This window comes from Rhipicephalus sanguineus, chromosome 1 (assembly GCF_013339695.2).
Source record: "Rhipicephalus sanguineus isolate Rsan-2018 chromosome 1, BIME_Rsan_1.4, whole genome shotgun sequence".
NCBI classification, from domain to species: domain Eukaryota; kingdom Metazoa; phylum Arthropoda; class Arachnida; order Ixodida; family Ixodidae; genus Rhipicephalus; species Rhipicephalus sanguineus.
This window is the reverse complement of record NC_051176.1, coordinates 72,894,013-72,917,064: the sequence shown is the minus strand read 5'-3', so window position 1 is coordinate 72,917,064 and position 23,052 is coordinate 72,894,013.

Sequence of the window (23,052 nt, the reverse complement as noted above, 5' to 3'; positions counted from 1 at the left end):
AAAGAAAGACAATCAGCTTCAGAAATGAACAATTTAGCGTCTGGACTGCAGCAGTTCTTGAACACTGATCAGATAAAAAGCACACCATGGACTGAGAGGCACAACATGGACTGATAAAACTTTTAGGAAACGCCTCCATCTCAGGTTAGCATGCGGAAAGCAGTGTTATAAGCTTATGAGGGAAATGGGACAGCCTCTCCTAGCAGAACGGACGTTACAGCATCATCTCCAAAATTACCAGTTCCAGCCTGGTTTGTTTCACGACTTGATGTCAGCGTTCGCTTTACAGGTATATTTTTATAACGTTCCACAAATAGCTCTTCTTTATTGGCATAGTTAAGTTTGACTACATTCAAGTTACGTGCGGTCAGCATATCTGCCTTTTTGTAGGTCGGACAGATGGAACCAGAAGAGCGGCATGCGAGGCTGATGATCGATGAAATTCCGCTGACACCTGGAATTTCGTATGATGCGTCGTATGGAACAGTATTTGGAGCACCAACAGTGTCGTTAGCTGACGGAACATTGCCTGACAAATGTCAAGCCACGCATGCAGTTGTGTTCATGCTTGGTGGTATCCGCACCCGCTGGAAGCACTGTTGTAGCATACCATCTCATAGGCAATTCTTTTTCAGCGAAGGCAATGAAGCATGTTATTGTAGATATAACCAATGAATGCGAAAAAATAAGCATCAGTGTGCATGTTCTCGTAACAGATATGGGGGGAGGAAATCAAGCCGTGTGGAAGCTATTTTGAATTCTTGGTAAATACAGCAAACAGAAAACCTCGTGTGCTCACCCACGTGACCCTAACCAACAGCTTTTTTTATGCCAGATGTGCCCCATTTACTCAAAAATCTTCGTAACCATCTTCCCCGTGGGAGTGATTACGTTGCCAACAGATCTTGTCAACAAACAAAACCTCCCTGGACGCGTGGTTTCAATCAAAGCAATTGAGCGCCTTGTAGAGGCGGATGCTGGCGCAGAGCGTAAACTGGCACCCAACTTCAAAGCAATACGCGTACAGCCAAGATATTATGGAAAAAAATGAAGGTGGGATTTGTCTTCAGCTTGTTTAACATTGACACTGCTGCCGCATTGCGCATGCTTGTGGAAACGAAGGACGAGAAAATTTGTAGCGGAGAGGCCCTGACGACGGCTTGGTTTATTGAGTCCCTTTTCAAGTGCTTTAAATCGATGTCGTCGAGGACAACAAAGCTTGCCATCAGCCACTTTAATGAAAACATGTACGAAGAGACTATCATGTTTCTCAAAGACATGATTGACCTTTTTGAGAAGATAGAAATCGGAGCTGACACCAAGAAATGTTGCCAGCCGACTCAAACAGGACTCGTGAAGAGCTATATTGCACCTGCAGAAGCTATTTCTGGAAGATTTAGGGTTTTCATTTCTGCTGTTGAGCCGCTTCAGCACTGACGCTTTAGAAAACCTATTTTCAACTCTGAGGTAAAAAAAATCTGGTACCGAGGGGGTTAGAATTTCGTAGTTCATTGAAAACCGCCACTCTGTCCTTGTTTTTACGACCAAGCAAGGATAGTAGTTATGCTGACGCTGACGGTTTCATGCTTGCAGGAATGTGCAGTAGTAAGCGCAAGAATGATGGGGTAGGCTCTGTGCATATTACCTGACGACATAGTTTGGCCTGCCAAGACTGTCGAACTGCAATCTCTGATGAGGCTAATGCTAGCAAGCTTCAACAACTCAAAAGTCACACGATAGACAAAATGACAATTGAAATTCACTCAGCAGCAGTTTTGTACGTTGTTGAGCTTTCAGGGGCATACTTAAGGAAGAATGAATTAGACCTCCTAAACAACAAAGTTAGCATTCCAGCATTGCAGGAGAAAGTAGTCGCATCTCTGTTTGCTGCTAATTGTTTTCCACCATTCCATGAATTACCCGGAAGGACTGTGCAGTTATTTCTGCGAACGAGGATGCACGTCCTAGTAAAACAATCCAATGCTGAAGCGGAGAGCAAACGACTGGCGTCAAGAAAGTCTGGTAGCAGGAATAATGTAATAGGGATGCCGTTACAAACGTGCAATAATTTTGTTTCGTTTTAGCCTATCCTATGTATATAGTTAAAGATGTGCAAGGATCTAATATACAATGACTGCTTTATTTTAATGTGTATTTTATATCTATCAGCAGTTCAGAAAAAGTGTTTCTACCTCTTTTATGTAATTATCATGCAACGTACAATGTTTCTTCTTTTTCGATGTTTTTCTTGTTATGTATGTAGTTGTGATTATGAAGGAGTGCCTTTACTTTTATATAAACGCTTACAAATGCGCGATGATGTAATGTGCAATGATTGTTTTGTTTCAATGTTTTATCGTGTGTGGAAATTTGTCAACGAGAAGAGAGTTTTTGATTCGCTACAACAATTGTGTTTTCTTTGTTTGAACTAGTTATAAATGTGTGATCAATGGAAATTAAAAACAGTTATTTGCATTTGCAGGCTTCATTACTGAGGGAGGGACCTGCTCGCTGTTCTCGCCCAATTAGTGAAAGAACGCGGGAATGTACGTTCACGAGTTTACCGTCAGCCAATTAACGAAGAACAATGTCCATGGTCTCCTGTGAACAAAAGAGCGTTTTTTATCAATATGAATACCAGCATGACATCTAAACTAAGCACACTGGAAGAGTCTCCAATTAAAGAGCTAGCTCTAACTAATGAGCACGAGCAGCACGCGATGGAACCAAAAAGATATTTACCCGAGGGGCAACAGAAGCGCGTGAACGCAGTTCGAAATTTAAAAGAATGCACGCTGGGGGTATTTAGCAAGTAAGTGCATCGCCGTGTTGTGAGTTATAATTTGATGTAACGTCTGATTTTCCGAAATGCGTCTTCTAAACAAACTTCACGGCATCCGAAAAGAAAAATGGCAGCTGTAAAGACAATGCTTAGGATTCCGTTTAACATGTTCTGCCTCTTGTTCGCCTGGTGCGAGCGACGCATCTTACACTTATGCACTCAAATACAATGCGGAAACGCTAGGTTTTCACGTTGTCTGAACATGACCCAGGTCCATAACAAATTCGCGCATAAGGTTCGCGCATAAGGTGCGGCAATGGGATTTCTTATTTATGCCGGCACCAGTGTGCGATTTGTTCCTTATAGAACGCGAAACGATAGCTAATATACCGACCAATCACAAACTATTTTTACTACACATCTAACGTACGAACAGCTGTGTGAATCTGCGCCCAGAGTTGTCGCGTTTCCAAGCCAGTACAAGCAAGCACTTCGACGCGCCGCATGCGGGCCGGGCGCGCCTTGCGAGCCTCGCCAAATAATGGCGGCCGGGATTCACGGGCGAGGAGGAAACGGTGCCAGAGGAGGAGTTTGCGCTACCTTTGAAAAATAGAGGGACTTTACCCGCTACACATCTGTAAGTCATTATGTGCACTTTGTGCTGTGGCTGATGACGATGAAGAATTAAGTCTGAGCCTTTCATAATGGGTTGGAGGCATTCAACGACCCTCACGTTGCGCAATTCGCATTGTGTGACGCCTGGTTGTTATTTTACTCGTCTACGACGCTACATGACATATGTTAACACGATTCCTTGACCAACATGAGACGTGTATAGGGTATTTTTGCAAAGGAGTTTTAAGCACCAGCGTGGCTCTGTGGTAGAACACTCGAGTGCCACGCAAAGAGCCAGGTTTCAAATCCCATTCGCTTCAAGAAAATTTTTCTCATTTCATTTTTTTTTATTTATCACGATAAAGGTGACGAGCACCACCGGCGGCGGCGGCGTATAACTACGCCGTCAAAATCGGCTCTTGTTGTGATCTAATAACTGCTTTCGCTGTAATATATAAGAGCTTCAAGCACCATCACTGTCCCCAAAGCCATGGCCGAGAGCAGAGTGGCTGCTTACCGATGGGTTAGGTAGGTGATGGGTGGAAGAAAAGAAACAGAATAAAATCCACCACCGGTAGTATCTGTCACCCTGGTAGACGCCATCACTTCATCTTGAAAAGCGAACTTTAGGGCACGGAATCTTACCCCCTGTATGTGCTAATGCTTGGTTGATGATGATAGTGAGTAATAGCGATCGACGCTTCTAGATTTTTTTTATCATTTCATTTTTTCTTATTTCGCGCCATAGTGGTCACGGACACCGGGGCCGGCGGCGGGCAACAGCCCGACTGCGGCTGCGATCTGATAACAGCGTTCGCTGTAAAAACGGCGCGCTGCATGGGATGGAGACAGGGCGAGAAGAAGCGAACGGCTGTTCTTACTGTTGCCCTGACGACGTAAGCAACGTATTCGCTACGTAAGCGCCGCCACTTTGCGGCCCCCGGCCAGAAGGGCCGTAACTCAATGCGGCTCCTGGCGCGCTTGGCGCTAGCGTCGGCGGAGCGTTTGAATTTCACGAGCAAATCGGAGGTATACGAAGAAACGTCGCCCTGGTTACGTGACTTTAGTGACGTAAATAATTGTTGCGCAATGTTACCCAATTTTAGTCGCGTGACAAGTTACGTGTGAAGTAATTTTAGTGACATGACTAGCTGTTCCGTGTTTTTGGTGGCAAAATATCATGTGACTGCGTGTACGTGCGTGAATCACGTGAGTAGTTACGTGTTTTATGGCGGAAACATGACACGCGACTAGCTGTTACGTGATTTTTAATGAGAACTAGCAGACAATGTTTTGTGACGTGACTAGATGTTACGTGTTTTTTAGTCACGTGAGCAGTTGTTTAGTGATGTAACGGGATTTTAGTCACGTGAATAGTTACGTGATCTCACCTGATTTTAGTACCGTGACTAGTTGTTACGTGAAGTTACGTGATTTTAGTGACGTAACATACTCGCCCATATTAGCTACTGCATTCGACGACCGGACAAATCGGCGCACATGTTACGGGAGCGAAGCAGACGGTCACGTGCTGGTTCATTTCGGTTCGCACTACGCGGCTCAACGAAAAACTTTAAAGGGGCCCTGCAACACTTTTTCAGCATGGTCAGAAAACGCTGCCGATCGGTAGTCGAGGCTCCTGAGATCACGCGAGTCAAACAATAAAGCGCAACACGTGGCCTGGAATTTACAATTAATTGTCAAGGTCAGCTATAAAGCGATCCCTCTTCTCTATACAAATGATGCCATATACTCAAATTACTGCGCCATATACCCAAAGTTTGGCTGTTTGAGCATCATGTGCTGCATAGTTACCGTGGCCGCCACGGGATGCCGCCACGTGCCTGCGCTCGCTTGCGATCACACTGAAAGTAAGCCGAATGTTCGAAGAAAAAGTGAAAATAAGGTGGTCAAGGCCATGACACGCGCTGACGAAGGCACGCATCTTCTTGCCCCCTTGTCATCCCCCCGCTTGCGTAGCTTTCAGCGCGCTCGCTGGTACGACAGGAGTGAGAAAGTGCTTAAAACGTTCGGCAAGTCCCTGTACCTTCGATTTAGTTGACGGATTTTATCAATTTTTGCGGCAGTCGATTAATGAGGGCAATAAGCTCTTTCAATGAAGCCATTAGACGATTACTTGGAAAAGCGTTGCAGGGCCCATTTAACAGCTCTGCGGTTAAAAGGAACTGTTTTTACCTCTCATCAAAATTCTGTGCTTTTCCGTACCTTTTAAGACGAAAGCCTTCGATGCCTCCTCAAATGCGAAAACTGGGCGTCAGCATCGGCTTATTGGAGATTTGGCGAGCCATGACGATATTTCGAGAGACCTGAGATTTCTCGAGCCTTACGATACAGCTCGAGACCGGGGCCGGCGTGAACACGAATGATGCGAAACACAAATAAGGAATAAAAGTTGGTCAAAAGTAACGTGATACCCAAGTGAATGCGCGCTCGCAGTAGGAGTACCGAATGTCACACGATCTCAATGTCATATGACGCCAGAAATGACGTCATCATGATATGAAACATCACCAGAAATTATGACGTCATTATGACGTCATGATGACACCATCGCAGGACACAGTCGCTTGGTCAAATGCGAACGGATCATGGAGGCTTTGAATGACCATGTGAGGGAGAGAGGTGGGCGAGTTGGAATGGATGTATATTTGAAAAAGAACAGCGCGAAGACGACGGAGAACAGATAGAAGGACACAGGACAAGCGCTAAGAAATTGAATTTATTAAAAATGATGAGCATGCGAAAAACCAACACCCTGCGTGCGGACCCTATTTCACGAGGAAAAATTTGCTAAGCATGCGTACCTCGCAATCTAGCAAACAAACTGAATGCTCTGATGTACAATCATCCTGCATACTTTTTGGATGAAGAAGGCTTCCTCGAGTTTCAGAACTCTTTTATGCGTGTGCGACAAGGTAATGACAGCATTATAGAAAAAAAGATTACCCGCAGAAGACCTGCAATGAGCTTATAGATGCGAGGTAGGCGTTCCCTAGACCAGTGGTTCTGAAACATGCCGGCCTTGGGGAATCCCAACAGCTTTTCCAGAGTGTCGCGGAACCCCAAACTTTTACTTTAGCGCGAAGGCAATTGGAAGCGGGGGGGGGGGGAGGGGCTGTGAAATCAGCGTATATGAAAACTGCCACAAAACGCCGAACTGCCCGTTAACAAAGTACGCTCATGAACACGAATTACCTGCGCTCTGTCACCGCGGGTCCGCCAATCGCGCAAGTTTCATGGGGCGTATGACGACGAGTCTTTATTGCTGCCTCCGTGTGGGTCTCTCGCTATCCGCGGACACCCGATGTGCGGATGCGGCATGCGATGGCGTCGTAATATGCAAGATTTTTTGCAAACTGTCCCTTCGAAGTCCAAAATTAAATGCTAATGAGGGTAAAACGAGAGCGGGTCGCATTCGTCCTGAAATTTCGCGGAACCCTAAAATGTCCTTCACGGAACCCCCTGGGTTCTGCGGATTCCACTTTGACAACCCATGCCCTAGATGATAGGTGTGAGGTCGGCAGTTTCTAGACCTACATTTGTTGCCATAACGTGACCACGTTTGCTGGCCTTTCTCCCCATGTTCCCAGTAATCGCTGCTTAGCCGCTTTTCTGGTCCTTCTTAAATTCTCAAAAATGTCATTCCTATACACTCGTTACAGTGCGCCCTGAAGAAGTCCTGCATATATAAATGTCACGGTAGTTTTCACGGGGAGGATATTCGGCTAAGCAACGCAGGGTACTCTGCACATTTGCTTGTGTCGGTGTGTGAAAGACTTCTGAAGTGTAAATTTCGTCATATTGAAACCACTGTGCAAAATAGGAGGAAATGATGATATGCTGTCATGCCTTTTTATGTACACAGACTGTCCCATCTCTTTGAGATAGCAAAAGGTTTCACCACCAACCACTTTTTTAAACCTACTTATTTCTGCATGAATTAGGTTAGACCTTGCTGCAGAAAGGGAGTGCTGCCTCTTAGGGGGTTGGGGAGGGGGACCGGGTACTCTTCTTCCTGTAGGTGGAGTGAACCCGACGCCCGCTCTGCAAATAGACGGACAGGTCCTGCTTTCTTCTTAAATAGTCCAAAATGATACACCATCGCTGGAGTGCCTCCTTCGGCCTGATGCGCGGTGGCGGATCAACCCACTCTTGCAGGGAACTAGGTCGAAGCCCACCCAGAAAATAAAGTGTCCTTTCTCGGATCGAGTCAAGGCAGAGAAGCTCCACAGGAGGTGTTCGGCCGTCCCTCGGGCCGGTCATTTCGAGCACTTAGGGCTGGGGTATGAGCGCGGGTTTATGAGGTCTAGCCTTGATGGTGACAGAAGCTGGCCGGTCGGTGCATGGCGGAGGACCGCTTCTATCTTTGTGAAAGTGCCCTCTGATTGGCGATAATTTCTCAGGATTGGACAAGTGCTTCAGAACGTTGCGACGATAGCAATAGGCGCGGTGCTTTGTCTTGGACCTATCCATAAGAGGCGACGTCCGGAGTGCAACGGCGACGGGGGCCCAGGAAGCGAAAACTTCACTCGATCCAGGCAAAGGCGCGGAAAGAGATGCTGCGGGCGCAGCCTAGTGTGCCTTTTTGTTTCCAGTGATTCCTTCATGTGGAGGAATCCATTTGACAGTTGTGGTGTTGCCATCTTCTCGCAGGCGACGGACTTCGGCTCCAATGATCTTGAGAAAGGCATAGCCTGCTCCTCCTGAGCTGCAGGCAGTGTAGGCTGCCTGCGAGTCAGTGTAGACATAATAGGTGCACGGAGCAGGATGTAGTCTTTCTGATATGCGACTAATGGCCAGATGTATGGCCAGGAGCTCAAGATTAGTGACAGTGTGTTCTTCGGTAAACCGTTGGATTGTAGTTGTGTCTGACTCAGAATCATAGCAAGCTATGTCAGCGCCCTCCGGAGACTGAGCATCTGTGTATAGTTGAATGGAGACTCCGGAGACTGAGTCTGTGTATAGTTGAATGACTCTTTCTTGGATAGCTCGCATGAAATCTTCGCATGACATTTTGCGGCAGCTTCACGCTTTAGTGGATTCACGGAACACTTATTTTTTGGTAGTGGCATACCATCTACAAGGTCGATCAGTGCCCATGGCGGGGCGGGGCACGGGAGCGGCTCTAGATTGTCGACAGTGCAGCCTAATGCCCGCAGGATATGACGGCCAGCTGCCGTTGTTGGAAGACGGACATGCTGGGCGTGCAATGCGCTGCTCCGCCACATCCTGCAGGGCATTGATTCGGCTACATACATGTAGGTCAGCTACATGGCAGTACTGTGGTAGACACGTAACGAGGTGCATTGCCTTGCGATTGATGCGCTCAAGATGGAGGCGTTGGGTCATGGTAAATCGCATGAAGGAATATGTGTGAGAGATTTTGGACGTGACGAGAGATATGGAACCCAGCTTCTTTATTATCCAAACCACGCGTAGAGACACGGTGCCTAAGGTGTAAGGCTTGATGGGAACTTCGAAGTGTGGAGCGAAGCCAGCTTTTGGCTCCTCCATCATCATCAATTAGCATGCCGTGTAAGCAGGATTTTGTTTCCTGCAAAAGACATAGTCCCCTAACCGAAGAGACATAAGGTTGCGTTCGTACTGAGCTCGCCGCCGCGGTCCACCACGTACTCGATTTTTTTCCTGTGAAGTTTCCATACCACATTCATTAAGGTGGTAGTGAACAAGATTGAGGCCTGTTTGCACGGCTCGTTCTTGTTCCTCATGTGACCCCGCGTTCGTCCAAAGGGTAATGTCGTGTGCATACACGGTATTAAGACCAGGTATTGATGTCAGCATTGATGGAAGGCCTGACATGGCGATGTCGAAATAGCGGGAGATATAACAGCGCCTTGGGGCACTCCAATTTCATTATGCTGTCATTCACCGTTAGTATCCCCGGCCATAAGCGAAAATGTTACTTTCCGCCAGAAGGGCTTTAACAAAACATTAGAGGTTCCCACTTATCCCCACTTCTTGTAATCGGTGACGTATGGTAGTGCGGGGCGCAGAATCAAAGGCTTTTTTGACGTCGACTCCAACAACTACCCGGAGCTGTGCGCTGCTGGAATATGCGAGTATGTCCTTATGAATTATTTTTAGGATATCCTGCGCGCTGAGCCCTTGTCAGAATCCTACTTGCATATGAGAGAGGATGGTGTGTTGGTGCAAGTACCATTCTAGTCTACGTAAAGCAATGCGTTCCATCACTTTACATTCGTTGGACGTTAGGTAAATCGGCCTCAGGTCTTGCATTGAGCAACCTTGTTTGTGTAGTTTTGGAATCGGTATCAGCACTGATTTCTTCCTTGTAGGACGAGATTTCTTCGACTTATTACAGAGTGAAGTTCACTGTTAATCTAAAAGTTTTAATTCTCTTTCAACAGGACAAATTTATACGATTTGTGACGGTTCAGAAGGGTTTAATACCGCACTTCGTCAGGTCCCGCGGCGCTATTGTGATTGAGGTCATACAATGCTACCTGTAGTTCATTGAGCGTGAACGGAATGTCATATTGAAGTGGTTTGCCTGAAGGGGGGTCTGCCGGTAGGGCATCAACATTTTCAGTTTGGGGAAAAAAAGACCTCCCCTTCTTTTACAGCTAACTCAGCTAGGGAGACGTTCAGTTTCATTGCCATGCTGAAGGAAGGGGAACTGGGTCGCTTGTGTCCGAGCATAGCACGAAATATACGCCGGGCCCTTGATAACTTCCATGTGCAATTGCGTGAGTGACACAGCAGCTGCCTCTCTCACAGCAAGTTGCATGGCATAGTGTTCAACCCCTTCAGTAATGCGAGCAAGCATGTGTCTACGACGGGCTGTCCTACCAATTTATGAATGTTCAAAACGGTTGAATACGATTGCCTTGAGATGATATGCTTTGAGGGCACGAAGCTTTCAATTCCACAGGCTCAAAAGCTGAGAGTCCGCCTTTGGGGCATCAAATTTAACTGAAAGCTTTCTTGTAGCTTTCTTCTTAGCCTCGCTGATTTGAGTAATAATCTTGTCAAATTGTTTGGGAGCGCGGCACTCATCGACTGCTTGCTGGAAATCGTCCCATGAGGTGTGCTCCTCTATTCGATGGCGTTACTGAAGCCGCCGAATTTGTCGCCCTCGAGGGACCCATGACACCAACATTGGGTACTGATCGCTGCCCATGACATCTTCAACTTGTGTCCATATATGTTCTCTGGGATAAGAAACTAATGTCAGGTCTGGAGAGGTGTCTTGCTGGCCATCGTGTCGGCCAAAGCGAGTGGGAATCGTTGGCGATAGTCAGTTTGTCTGTGACAATGTGCTGTCATAGGTGTCTTCCCCGAGCATCTGAACGGGGATATCCCTAGCCGGTGTGTATGCCGTTCAAATCTCCCCCAACCATAATGCGATCCTGCAAATATTTTCTTAAGTAATGTGCAACGAAAGAGATAACCACACTATATGTGGTAGTCTCGAACGACCTACAATTGCGACACAACTAAATTTCCACATCAGGGTGTTCTAGGGTCTAGTTAAATGTAAATCTACGAAATGGGTTCACGCCTACCCTCCGTTGTGTGGAACACCAGGCTCTCCATCTCTTCTTTGAAACAGTGTTCCTTGACGTGGTGTTGCAGTAGGGCGTACAGCTTCACGAAATTCGTAGGGAGGTCTGTGCACAACTCGCACGTAAGCAAACATTCCCTGTTACAGTTCCGGTCTAGGTTGTCCTTGAAGAGTTGCAAGCCTCTTCGCCCTGAGTATGCTTGACATTTTTGTGCAGGTTGTCAACGCTCCACGGCCCCTTGATGGAGTAGCCTCAAGGAAACGCAGGCCTCGCTTTATTACAAAGTGAAACAGCGCCGGTTGATAACTCTGAAGAATCGCTACTGCTTTTAAGGCTTGCGTTTGCGGCGTTGTCTCCAGGCGGCGTTGCAGACTCGGAAGCTTGGACCATATGATCCATAGACAACGATGTCATCGCCGTCAACGGGGCGATGGTTTTACTTAACAGTCGGGCTCCGGCTCTTCGCACAACGCTTAAATTGAAGTGCGCAAGCAGCTTCGCCATCTTAGCTGCAGGAGGCACGCGTATAGCTGATGCACTTCGCTGATTGGACTTCGGGCTTATCGACGTCACACTACTAGACAGCCCTTCTTTCTTTAGCGTATCTCTCCGCCTGCTGCTGCCGGCAGCAACGTGGTTCATTAGACTTCAACTGCTTTAACTGCTATGCACTTCTTTTGCTACGCATGTGTAGTGCACTTATACGCCAATAAAGTCACTGCGTAGCGTCGTGCTGGGCGACAGCCAGGTTAAATTCCTCAGAAGGTCTCCCCTGCGCCTGTCGCTGTCAGGCGATTCATGCATATTTACATTCGGCGGTTATCACGCTACTCTACTTTCCAGGGCTGTTGGAACAATGCACTTCAACCGCATGAAGTTTGCGGTGGTTTACGTTGGGGGCAATGATTGGTGCCACTTCAACGCTCATCCTCAGGCGACCAGCAATACCAGCAAGGTCGTAGTGCATGTAGAAAGGTCGTAGTGCAACGGTAGAAATTCTGCCTTTTTGATAACATGTGGTAAGAATTCTTTTAAAGCATAAGGAACACAATGACAAAAAAGACTAGTTGTGTCCCTTCTTTTTCATCCTTGTGTTGCGTATGCGCTAAAGGTTCTTAGCTGATTTGCCTGCAGAAGCGCTCTGCGTATGCGCGGGGACGTTCGTAGCGATTCAGTGGCTGTGGTTTGTAATCCTATTAAAACGACCAACGCACTTCGTGGCACATTTAGAGACAGCGGAATGTGGCGTAACAGGCGAAATGCATTGTATAGGAACAGCTTTCACGAAATATATGAACGACCGGAAAGTGGGATAAGCAAGCGATTGCTGCATATTTGACAAAGGTCGTTTTACGGCACGACGTCGTTTTAGCACCAGTTTAGGGGCCGATATGCATGAGAGTTGGGAGATATCTATAAAACGAACGCTGTCACTGCAGCCTTACGCACCCTTTAAACGCCCATTATGTTTCTTCCCATCATCACTGTCCCGTAAAGAAGCCCTTTTTGGGGAAAAAAGAAGCTACCCTGCATTGTTGGACATTTCCAAGACATACAATGCAGGTGATTTAGTCAATGTATTTCTGCGTATAGCCATGTGTGTATATATTCAAGTCCATGCTGTATATGGGCATTTGGGAATAGCTGCGATATCACAGAGTTCTCTTTATTACTGTACACCTTGTTACAAAATTGAGGCTGCATGGACCCGGTCAAGCTGTTTGACCAGATACTTTTGCCTATACTTTTGCCCGATTGCACCCCCCTCTTCGATCGATGTGCGATAAAGGCAAGGCACAGGGATCAGTTAACCCGCGAGATTATCGAAGCGGAAAAAAAATTCACTCACTAGGTGAAAACTGCGTAAGCTCCCCATCAGTTGCATTATTACAGTTAGAACCTGAATACCTGGCCGGGCGTTAAGGCAATAGTGGATTCGTCACACGGGCTTTGATTACAGATACTTTGATTAGGCTAGTACGTTTGTTTTTCTTCCCTGTCCGCAAATATATATTTTGCCACTTTGCGAAATAAAGTCATTTGGAAGGCAGCGCTCTTTCTGTCTACTCTGTCTTTTTTGCTATGTTCGCGCGTTGCGAAAACCTGCCAGTATGAATGAGCAGAAAAGCACGCTCCAATATCCACTGGTCATCGTGCCTGCCACCTCGCGCCAGCGCGATCCTTCCTTCTTCAGCGGCACTGGTGACCAAGATGTATTAGATTGGTCGTTGTTTGGAAGTGTTAGCGCCACCAAGAAGAGGCGTGGCCCCGTCGAATTTGGAGTATGTCCCATTCTACATGAAAGGCATCGCCAGCCTTTGGTTTCATAACCACGAGTCCAACGTCTCCACATGGACCGCCTTCAAGAACATCTTCGCACAAGTGTTCGGGCAACCCGCAGCACGCAAGCTCCGCGCAGAACAGCGCCTACGAGGAAGTGCATACAAGCCCGGAGAAACATTTTCCAGCTACATCGCAGATGTCATCAACCTATGGAAGAGCCTTAACCCTGTTATGAGCGAACAAGAGAAGATTATGCACATCTTGAACATCATAGACCATGATGCCTTGCAAATGTTGCTGGCAAAGGACCGGCGCGCTGTGACCGAGCGTATGACCTTGCGCAAGAGCTTCGACAAACTTCGTAAACCACGCGTCTTAGCTCAGAAGTCAAAAAGACAGCCGATGACTCCCTCACCGCCTTCACAAACATCGGTGGTCACATGTGACAGAGATAAAAAAATATGTGTGCGAAGTAGTGGTGCGACAGCTTTGGTGTTTGTGGTATTTGCCGACCACCTAAGCACCCACGAACTACCTAGCACCAGCCATCAGACAGGCTACTCAGGCGTCGGTCTCCGGGGAATTGCCGTCCACCTCTCAGCTGACACCTGTGACCGCGCTATGATTTGTGCGTCTGCCGCGACAAAGCCACTGTCTGCCACTAACACCGTCACAGCCTGTTCGACCACCCACCATGCCATTCTCTTGTGCATGGCAGCACTACGGATATCCCTGGCGTACTGTTCACAACCAACGAATTTATTACGCTTGCAGAATTCGAGGTCAAGTTGTACGCCTTCGTCGTCTGCACTTTGCGCAGAACCCGCGAGCACCAAGTATCCCGGTTACTCTTTCAGGCCCCCATATCGCGCGCCTCACCCGCCACCTAAAGTTTACGAACGCGACCCTCAACGTGCTCCCGATATTTAAACCTTCGCGTCTCGTCGCTCGCCTTCACCACACCACCATTCTGTGTCACATATACACCGCCGACCCACCTCAATTGAGACGGAAAACTGACTGCCACAGTTCCGGAGGCACGAGTTTTGTCGTTGTCCACCTGTGTCAGCTCTGGCCTGTCCCCCTCCAATCTTATTATTGCAGTAATCTTTGCAGGTGTGCGAATACTTGCGCTTGTAAATACTGGTGCCGCGATATCCGTTGATTAGTAGAAAACTCTGCCGCTCTCTTCGTAAAGTAACGACGCTGTCTCCAGTGATTGCGAACGCAGTACTGCGCGCAGCAAGTTGAACCCGTTGCGGCTTATACCGCCAAAGTCGTCATTCGAGACGTGTTGTGCGACATTGAATTTCGCGTGTTGGCTTCATCGTCCCACTGATGTCATTCCGCGATGGGATTTCTTACACAGTCATCATGCCGTTAACGACGGCGCTCGTGCAGAGATCGAACTATCTGTTTTGAGATGCACCTTATGTCAGTGTCAGTGCGTCTCGTCATTCGAGAAGTGTTGTGCGACATTGAATTTCGCGTGTTGGCTTCATCGTCCCACTGATGTCATTCCGCGATGGGATTTCTTACACAGTCATCATGCCGTTGACGACGGCGCTCGTGCAGAGATGGAACTATCTGTTTCGAGATGCACCTTATGTCAACAAGGCAAGCTTGTTGTCGCGACTGCCTATGTTTCCTTTCGGCGCCGTATTTGTTCCGTTCACACCATTTGACGTCTTCTGTAGCCACCGCCATACGTCGCTACCCTTTGCCGTAGTCTAGCGTGATTCAAGACTAAATACTATTTCATGTCATACCATTTCACGTCAACCTGTTACAAGACTGTCAATACCATTTGAAAATAGCAATAACACAATATGACTAGATATATACGAGAGCTCCCGTTTAAAGAGCTCTTCATGAAGTACCATTGAAAATATTTGTAATATAATAGGAGTTGTAAGGCATCATCTCAGAAGCGCTTTACTGAAATAATTTTTCAAACCTGTTCATTATTGCACGTGTTACCATGCTGCCAATGCCCCCTAGCTTTGGCAAGCATCTACTAGCAGCTTCTCTCATATACAGAAGGTGACGGAGTGTCAATTCACGTGATGATCCCTGCCGAATTCCCCTACGGCTTTGCATCGTGGCGAATGTATAGTGGCGGCATTGCACATTCTTTAGGTGATACCGAAACTCATGTGCCTTAGTTGGCGATATTGAAATCATAAAGTAGTGCCAGTGGCGATTGTAAAAGCAGCTCCACCAAGAAAGAGGAAGTGTGGCTTTGTTCACGTATTCCAACCATTGATACTTTGCAGACATGATTACCATCAATATTTCTACATGTCACTCGATGTTCAGCGCCCAAACCTGAAAGCCAGCTCGCCAGAATGTGCCATGAGACATTGGTATAAATAAAGACACCCAGCAGTAGACTGATACTAAATTGCCACAGAAACGACCAAAATAAACAGTCATGCCATCTGCAGAAAATGTGTCGTGCTATGTGATAAAGGCAATAAGATGTTGGTAGGCTAAAGAAGAAAAAATGAAAGGAGAGAATATACAGGTTTCTTTTCAGAATGTCGCTTTGGAGAGATGTGCTCGTTTATAATACATTGGGCTGAGGCGGTTGAGGGGCCCGCTTCTTCGTTAATTTCAAGCGAGTGAAAAGGCTTGTTTAAGCCTGAGCTCTCGGTGTCCACAAATTATATTTTTGATAAGAAAATCTTAGTCACATGGGAGTAGGACCATCAACAACCGTCTCGTGCTCGGAATTCCTTATTTCTCTGTCTTCATCCCCTTGGCATGAGGCAGCACGCCGCACTTAAATTTGCAAGTTTTGTGTGAGCAGTGTAACTTGATTACATGTGTTTAGGCTAACTGTTTATACTGAGAAGTACCGTCATTGAAACAATAACTCGAACACAGGCCATCGGCAAGCCCTGGCATCTCTTCATCGCACGGCAGTGCACTAAACGATCCTGTATCCGAGAGAGTTATGTGAGCAAGTATGCAGAGGTATGTAAAGGGCCATGCTCTATTCTGCCATAGATGGGTGCGACCAACACATTGCTGGCACTACTTCCATGTTCCATACATCCAGCCAGTGCTAGAAAATCACCGCTATTACGTTCACCTATCAGTGTCCCCAGCATGTCGCCAGCGTACAACTTTTGGCTGGTAAGCTTTTCATTGCAATAAAATGTTCTTCGCAAGAGAGCTGGTTTTCTAGGCTTTGGAATGATTTTTTTTATGTTTTGGAACATTTTTACAAAATTGCAAGCATTTTTTGAGTTCAACAAGTGTTGCAGCAGTTTTTCCTCACAACGAGCTATAACTGCCGTTTTTTTACTTTTTTTTCGCACCTACTCTTGTTCACCAAAAACAGCCTAAATGTCTTCTGTTTGCGTTTGACGGCTATCACGCGTCAATGTGCCTTGGAATCTTCAACATGGCCAAAATAATACAAAAAGCACTAATACGCGAGTACGGCCCAGCTGTGACATGTGCCAACAACAACCATTGTGAAACCTACAGAGTGCTGCAGTGCTTAATGTGTAATGCAAAAGATCACACCACTGGCGCTTGCCTAGACTACTGCAGCCATTGTCCCTATAGATGGCAGTAAAAGCCAACTGTCTACGGTCACATCCAACTGCCGCAGTAAACTTTTGAAACTATAAAACACATCTCGGGACCTTCATATTTTGATAAAGGCAGTTTATATATCCTCCGAAAAAATTCCTTCACAGCAATGCGTTTGTGTTTCGAAGTGAAGCCGACCTTAGGGGAACGGGTGTAAACTTTGTCACTCAGTGAACTGGGAGAGCGGAAACTGAATATGTACCAACTAGCCCAATTATCCATCCTTTTACAATGTAAACTTGGACTTTGTAAGCCAGCTTTCTCATTCTGTGTGTTGCAGCGAAGGCTACTAATTACCTCGAGATCCCATGATCAAGTACCAAGATCAAGCCACACATGTTTTGGCATGCCAGTGGTGCTACTTCCGGTGATCGACACCATCAAACCTTAGACTATGGCACACCTTGGAGCAATTACCACCGATTTTGTCAGGATGGCACAGTAAATCCAATTTGGTGCAATTTGGCGTAGTTAGGGCAGGAGTGCATTCACTAGAAATTGAGTCTCTGAAAGAGTAAAACCACTGCTAATGCGAATAAACCCCATGTTTTGTTTTTGCGCAGGAGTTATTGTGTCTTATAAGAGCATGTTTCTTGTAAAATAATCCTTTCGGGCAAAATAGCATAAGAAAAAAGTGTGGTTCGCAGTTCATAGAAGTGCGTTGTCTTTTTTTTAACGACTTGAGGGCTCATTTTCAGTACAGAGGTTTTAAAGAAGGCTTATCAGACAGGGCATACGCTGATAATCATTAGGAAAAAGAGAGGAAATTTGGAAAAATTCCTCAATTAACGTATTTCCACGCAACTACTTCAGTTTACTGCGAAGGTGATGTTGCGGATGAAAATAAAATAATGTGGGCATGCATGGAGCGTAGAAGAAAAATTCTGTTTATGAAATATTTAAAGTGCCAAACTTGAGTTTACATTATATTAATGGAAACTATCAGGAAACCTGTTAAAGATGCTCAGGAAGGGGGTTCAAGGTATATAAACGCTATTATTCTGTGCGAACTGCTGTCTATGACCTAAATAAGACCTAATTAAGTCTACTGCCAGGCCGCGTATTCCATAATAACGTAGCTTACTGAGCAAGAGTTGATGATTTTTGGTGTCGAATTACTTTGAAAAATCAACAAAAACTCCCAATGTGAGCAGGTGCTGTTCAAAACTGCTTAGAATAATTTCCCTTTGTTCAAGCAGAGCAAGCTGTGTTGACATAGTTTCGCGCAAACCATAGTGATGTTTAGTTATCAGGCTGTGTTTATCCAGAATTTCAGATATTATGACAAATATAATTTTTTCAAACCTGTTAAAAAATTGGAAGAATATATACAGGTATATAATTAGCACGGTATTGCCACCTTTAATAAAGAGCGGAACTACTTTCGCCATCTGCATTCTTGTGGGAACGTACCATAAGAAAGGCAAATATTGTAAATATGCGAAAGTACCGGAGCGATTATGTCTATAACAAAATTTACAGGCTTTATTTTAATATTATCAGCGTCACAGGAGTTATTACTTAATTAAAAGCACTGCAAGTACTTCAGAATTTGTCGTGGGGCGCAAAAAACATTGTAGGCTCAATTTGATTTAATGAAACGGCATGCATCATCATTCACATTGTTGACAGGCAGGTTAATAATCATTGAAACAATCTGCCATTCTGTCATCGGGCATTTTTACTCCATCTGAAATCATACGTACGCCTGCAGCTGGATTGGGCACTGTGTTTTACAAATAATTAAGCAAACACCATATTTTATCGCTCTCATGGCCGCAAAATGAAAATGATTTTCTGTAATACGCAGTTTTTGCTGCGCGTAGTTCTTTAGCTGGGCCATTTCGAAATGACTTACCGTATATACCCGTGTATAGCCCTCAGCCCCCATTTTCGGGCGCAAGAATATTTAAAAAAAAAAAAACTAGAACGTAGGAAAGCATGCTGTCCTAGATAGCGCGCAGCGGCAGGCTTGCTGCTGCGCCCCACTCTCGGAAGCCATGAAAAAAAAACGCACCTAGTCCCACAAAGCGCTACAATATTGCGCCAGTTTGCTTTTGCCACTCGCCATACACCATTTATTATCATCATCGTTAAGCGACATGACGTTGCCGATGGTTTTCCGGTTTTTGCGGTTCCCACCTTGCCCAGCGCTATTGGCCTTTGATATCCGGTGCGTTGTTGGGGATTGTGTGGACGCCTTGTGGAGTCTTGGTGTGTTGCATGCGCCGCGTCACTCAAGCATCGTGCGGCATTATTCATGTTTTTGAACGTGAACAACTGAAAGCAATGGGCTAGCACCAACGCCCCCCCCCCCCCCCTACACTGCAAGCTTCAAACTTTAAGTGGCAAAATATACTGACGAACACGGTAAACGAGAGGCCGGGCGCAAGTTCGACGTCAACGAAAAGTGTGTTCGCTGCTGTTGTACGCAAGTCCGAGACCTCGCCGAGGCCACCCGAAACCCGAAGGCTTTCCGTGGGAAACAAAGCAAGTTCCCAAAACTTGAAGATGACCTCGTGGCGTATGGTCGCACCACTAGGTGCAACGGCTTCTCCGTGTCTACAAAAATGATCCGCATTAAAGGAATCACTTTCGTTCGGCAAGTGAACATTACACCTGCGGACTTCAAAGCAAGTTGAGGATGGCTTCAACGTTTCATGAAGCGGCACCAACTTTCTATCCGCCGTCGAACAATGCTGGGCCAGAAGATGTAGGCCGAATACGACGACCAAATAATTACATTTGCTCGCTTTGTCAACGCGCTTCGGAGGAAGCATGAGTACGATCTTTCTCAGATAGGCAACGCTGACCAGACCCCTGTCTGGTTCAATGCCCCTTAAAATTGCACGGTGGAAGCCAAAGGGGCAAAAAGTGCCTCAATGCGCACAACTGGCGTCGAATGGCTAAGGCGTAGAGTGATGCTTTGCATCACCGTCGATGGAAGGAGGTTTCCACCCTACGTTTTATTTAAAAGACAATGCCAACAGAGAAGGTCCCTCAGTGTGTCATACTCCGGGTTCAAGAAAAGATGGTTGATCCCTCCGTCATAGGAATCGGAATAACAAAAAAGTAAAGCGTACCCTTACAGAAGTAACTGAATGTTTACTGTACATTGATATAAGAGAGTTTGTACAATGTATATTGATGTCTGGCAGCTATAGCACCGTTTAACGTGGATGCACCCACTTTGATGATTGGTGGTACATCTCCATCTCGGCGAAAAAATATGCTGCATTGAATATAGTGTGTTCTCTTATTTTTTACGCAGTCGTGCATAAGTGGCCGCTACGCGACTGATCATTTTGGCGTCATTTGTCGCATCGCGTTACGAGCAGGTGCGTACATGAGTCAGAAAATGTCGAATAATCATAAACAGCTGACGACCAATACGGAAGGAAACAATACGGGCTAGGTTAACGTTATAATCGCCCACATTTTTTCAAAGATTCGCGCTTACACTGATAGTATAAACGCAGTTACTTGGAGGGTCCGGAAGGCCCTCCAACCAATGTTGCAAAGGCAAATACGTTGTGTGTAAAGAATGTAATACGCCCAAATCCTTACATTTAAGGGAATGTTGTGGTTGACAAGTTAACAATGGTAATATAGTAATATAATATTAATACTAATAATAATAAATATGAAGTACTAGAAACACTATCTAGACCACGGGCAAACAAGGCAAGATATAATATACGCAAGCCTCAATATGTGCAAGAAAGTGCAGCATTAATTAATGAAACGATGAGGTGCACTGAGTGCTACGTATATTACAAACCCAACTAAAAGTGAGCAGTTTTTACACATTTCTGAATTGCCATTGAATGATACAAATCATACCTGGAAGGCGGCCATGGACGTAATTGTATTCATGCAAAAAGTTGTGTGGTTAATGTATAAATAGTGTTGCTTGTAATATTATTGCACGCATAACATGCATAGCGTATGTATGGTTGTCCCAGTGTATGCTGAGTAAAGCTGACTGCACTTCTATAACGTTATTCAACATAGTCAAGCAAATTCTCATTGCATATCAAAAATCGCATCAAACTGACTGCGAATGAAGTTCTCTCTCACTCTTCGTATATATATATATATACACGGTCGATGGAGCGGGGAATGCTTGGCCCTCCCCCCCACCTCGCGAAGAATTTGGTACGCCACTAGCGGTAAATATGCGGGCGCAGGTTGACCAAGCACCTTATGTCTAAGCAAACACGGGCAAGCGAAAGAAAATAAAACACTACGTTTGGCGAATCAAAGATAAGTAAAAAGTCAGCTGTTTGGCACTTCTCCAACGAGTCATCCATTCCGATGTCACTTCGCCACGGCAGCCAAGATACGAGTAGACCTCCGCTTTTTTCGTAGCAAGAACCCCATATGTAGCACGAATTAAGATCAACGGAGGCCTCTCAGTATTGAGTCTCCGTCGCGTGCATATTAGCACGGACCTGTTTAAGCCGAGGTTAATCCCTGCGGATGGTCGTCCGCACATTTGCAGAACCTTACTATCAGCAATACTATGTTCGCTTAAATTATGAGCAATTTTTCGGTGAAAAATGAATTTTCGTTGCAGAAATACCGGAATATGCAGGGTAAGGCGGGGCAAAATGAGACGCGGGGCAAAACCCGACATTTTGACTTTGCCGCCCTCTGTAGCTAATACAAAAAGTACCTTCTTTTTTTGTTTCTCTATTTCAGCGACAGGTGCGGTAGTTGTCCACGTTTTCGGTGTAAAAGTTGATGATCGCTCGCAGCGTTCGCGCGGGAAAAATTGCGCGGCTGATATAAGTGTGTTCGTCGCCCGCCAAAAAGAGGCGAAATTCTGCTCGGCCGATTTTTGAAAGACGTGCGTGAAGCTACTCCGGCGTCAGAACAACAAAGTAAGTATTTATCTTCTTACTTTATACTAGTAGCTACATGCCACGAAAAGTTTATTTCATTTGGTACGGGGGGCCGAAGGGGAAGTTTTTTTTCATTCGGGCATGTTAAAGGGGCAAAACACGACAAAATGGCACTGAATTGCCTTAGAGAGTGTCTTATTAAGTGAACCATTTACTTACGCTCACTATATATTATATTTTTTTGTTTAGGATGGTGCGGACGTAGAAGAGGTTATCCTCTAGAGCTTCCTGGGAGGAAAACAATATGAAAAAAGCGCTGAATGCTGTTCAGGCTAGGACTCACTCCATTCGCGCTGCATCGAGGTTGTTCTGCGTTCCCAAGGATGCTCTCCAGAGGCGCGTGAAAAAAATGGAAGAATTTCCAAGTCAAGATCTTCACAAACGCGTGCTGGGATCGAAAAGAAGGGTTTTGTCGGAAGAACAAGAGAAGGAGCTCGTCGAACACATCCTATGCATGGAGAGAGCTTTGTTCGGACTTACGTGCAAAGATGTGCAAACATTAGTTTATAATTTTTGTGAAGCGAACAACATCAAACACCCATTCAGCAATGCAAGTAATGTAGCAGGTAAAGACTGGCTCTCTTCATTCTTGAAGCGCCACAAAGCAATTCAGTCACTTCGAAAACCCGAAGGACTTTCAACGCTGAGAGCTCTGTCCCTTTCGAGATCACGAGCAAATGAATACTTTGACGCCCTGGAACGCATCATCACTGAAGAGAAGCTGACACCTGTTCGAATATTCAATTTAGACGAGACTGGTGTACAAAACGTACACAAACCTTCAAAAATAATAGCCTCAACAGGTAAAAGGACTGTGTCAGCTATCTCAAGTCGGGAGAGAGCGCGCACGGTCACAGTCATTTGCTGTGCAGTGCAACGGGGTTTGTTCTTCCTCCAGCAATGGTATTCCCTCGCAAGCACCCGAGACAGTCACTAAAAGCATGCCCCCCCCCCCCCCCCCCCCGGTACAATACAATGCGTGTCAGACAATGGCTGGGTGAACGAAGGTATTTTTCTCCGCTTTTTGACGCACTTTGTGGGAAATGTCAGATGTTCCCAAGGCCACAAGATACTGATAATTATGGATGATCATTCCAGGATTACCAGAAATTTGGAGAGAGAGAGAGAAATAGATGAAAAGGAAGAGGCAGGGAGGTTAACCTGGTGCGAGCGACCGGTTTGCTACCCTGCACAGGGGTGGGGATATAGGGGTCGGAAAGAGGACAGAGAGAAAGGGAGATAAAATAAAAACAAAACAAAACATGCACACATGCACATACATGCAGGATGT